Genomic DNA, 3,159 nt, shown 5'->3' with positions numbered 1-3,159 from the left:
TCTGAATCTTCTCAGAAATCTGAGTCTAAGCTCAAGGTGAATGTTTCACCTAAGGACTCCAAATCCTCAAAAGTTCCTCCAAGAACAAATGAGATGGGAATCCTTGGACCTTGTCCCTCTTCTACTCTGGTACTTTCTGGCCCTAAGGCTAGCTTCAGCTATAGGAAGCGTAGACACTGTGATGAAACTACACATATTGCCAGTAAGTGTCCTTCTGCCGACAAGGCTGGCCCCTCAGCCAAGGGCTTGAAAGTAGCCAAGGCTGAGAAATCTACCAAGGTGAAATCTACCACTAAGGTTGTTAAAACAACTAAGGTGAAGAAATCCACTGGAGCCTCTTCCTCAGGCTCAGTGAAGACAACTACTAACACTAAGCCTTCAGCTTCAGGTGTCGTTGTTCCTTCCACCACTGAAGCCTCTTCGTCAGGTTTAGAGAAGACACCTAATGAGTCTATTTTATTAGCATCAAAGGTTGTTCCTAATCCCACTGACGTCTTCTCCTTAGGTTTAGTGAAGCCTTCTGCTGACACTAGTTTTTCAGTTTCAGTAGATGTTGCCTCTAATATTGCTGGACCCAAATAGAATGGGTACCAAAGCATTTTTAAACTGTTCCCTTGTGCAGGAAGTCAAAGGCATTTGGTATCTCGATAGTGGATGCTCAAGACATATGACTGGAGACAAATCCCTGCTCATAGATTACAAGGATGAAAGAGGCCCTTCCATGACCTTTGAAGGAAACAGAAAAGGATATACCAAAGGTTTTAGTGTATTAACTAACAGTGCAACCACTTTCAGGCATGTTGCATATGTTGAAGGAATGAAGCACAACCTACTTAGCATCAATCAACTGTGTGATAAAGATTTCACTGTGAAGTTCTCTAAGAATTCATGTTGTGTCTATGACAAGGATGATAAGGTTGCTCTAACCGGTTCTCGTCTAGATAATGTCTACTTCATCAACATGGATTCTTCTCTCATTGAGAATAGTTGTTTTCTGTCTAAAGCTTCGTCAGATATCAACTGACTGTGGCACAAACGGCTTTCTCACCTTAACTTCAAGACACTCAGTGAGTTGTCTAGAAATGATCTCATCACTAGTCTTCCTCAATACACCTTTGCAAAAGAATCTCTTTGTTCAACATGTGAGAAAGGAAAACAGACAAGAGCTAGCTTCAAGTCCAAGAAAATCTCTTCAGTGACATCGTCACTTCAGCTATTGCACATGGATCTCTTTAGTCCAGTGAATGTGCAATCTATTGCTGGAAAAAAGTATGCACTCATCATTGTTGATGAGTACTCACAGTACACTTGGATCTTCTTTTTCAGATCCAAAAGTGAAGCACCTAAAGAAATTATATCGTTCATCAAATGGGTAAAAGTACTCCACAATATTAAGGTACGATCTATCAAAAGTGAACATGGAACTGAATTCAAAAAATGTACTATGGATAGCTTCTTTGAGGACAAGGGAATCTCTCACAACTTCTCTTATGTGAGAACTCCATAACAAAATGAGGTCGCTGAAAGGAGAAATACAAAAAAGCATTGAGGCTTCTCGATCAATGCTCAGCGAATCTTATCTTCCCACTCATTTCTAGGCTGAAGTTGTCAATGCTGCTTGTTTTACTCAAAACCGGTCGCTGCTTGTTAAGAGATTCAAGAAGATAGCTTACGAACTCTTCCATTGCAGAAATCCTTCTCTCAGATTTCTTCATATTTTTGGTTGCATGTTTTTTATTCTCAACAACCATGATCAACTTGGAAAGTTCGATCCCGAAGCTGATGGAGGAATATTTCTTGGATATTCTTCAGTATCCAAAGCCTTCAGAGTATTCAACAGACGCCGACAAACAATAGAAGAAACTATTCATGTCACCTTTGACGAATCTTAACCAGCTAATTCTAAACCCATCATTAATGATGACAAATAATTAGATAATTGGATGTTCTCTCATGTTGGACAACCTGAAGCTTCATTCAGCAATCCACCCAATGCTAAAGCTCCAAAAGCTGATGATTATCCACTTATCATTCCAGTTGCAGCTAATCACCGAAACAAATCTTCTTCAGAGATCGTTGCAGTGCCCATTAGTTGTGTTCCTCCTTCTACTTCAAACACTGATCAATCAGTGAATGAAATGCCCTTAGCATCTGAACCTTTATCAGTTGCTGAATTTGAGGCTTCTTTAGCAATTGTCTCTGTTGCTGAATAATCTGCAACTGAAGCCTCATCTTCTGTTCGTGAACATCAGTGCTCAGATATTAATCCTTTACCAACTCAACAATAGACAAAAGACCATCCTATTCATCAAATTCTTGGTGATCAAAGTGCAGGCATTCAAACTCGTCGTGGTCTAGGTAATATCTATCTCTTTGTCAACTTCCTTTCTTTAGTTGAATCCAAGAAAATCAATGATGTTATATCAGACCCTAGTTTGGTCACTACCATGCAAGAGGAGCTCATTGAGTTTGATAGGAACAAAGTCTGGTACCTTGTCCCACGTCCATTTGACAAAACTGTGATAGACACTAAATGGGTCTATCACAAAAAGTTAGATGAAGAAGACGTGGTAACCCAGAAGGCTCGTCTTGTTTCTCAGGGTTATAGACAAGAAAAAGGGATCGATTATGACAAAACATTCGCACCAGTGGCTAGACTCGAAGCTATTTGATTCTTCCTAGCATTTACTGCCCATAGAGACTTCAAAGTCTATCAGATAGATCTAAAGAGTGCTTTCCTAAATGGAAAACTCCAAGAGGAAGTTTATGTTGAACAACCTCCAGGGTTTCTTGACCCTAAGTATCCAAACGACGTCTATCGTTTGGATAAAGCTCTTTACGGGTTAAAACAAGCTCCCCGTGCCTGGTATGATACCCTGTCCTCATTTCTCATCTCTGAGAAATTCGTCCGTGGAAAGATTGACCAGACCTTATTTCTTAGGAAAGTTAAAGTTCATATCATTTTAGTCCAAATATATATCGATGATATTATTTTTGGTTCTATTAATCCATTTTTCTGTTTTTGGTTCGCTGATTGCATGAAGAAAGAATACTAGATGTGTATGATGGAGAACTAACCTTTTATATTGTAATATTCGGGTTTCAGGTTTTGATTTAAGATTTTCTTTAACATATATATATATATATATATATATATAT

Source organism: Cynara cardunculus (genome assembly GCF_001531365.2).
Source record: "Cynara cardunculus var. scolymus isolate 2C chromosome LG 2, CcrdV1, whole genome shotgun sequence".
In the NCBI taxonomy this organism is placed as follows: domain Eukaryota; kingdom Viridiplantae; phylum Streptophyta; class Magnoliopsida; order Asterales; family Asteraceae; genus Cynara; species Cynara cardunculus.
The sequence above is the reverse complement of the archived record's forward strand: the minus strand, read 5'-3'. Positions refer to the sequence as shown.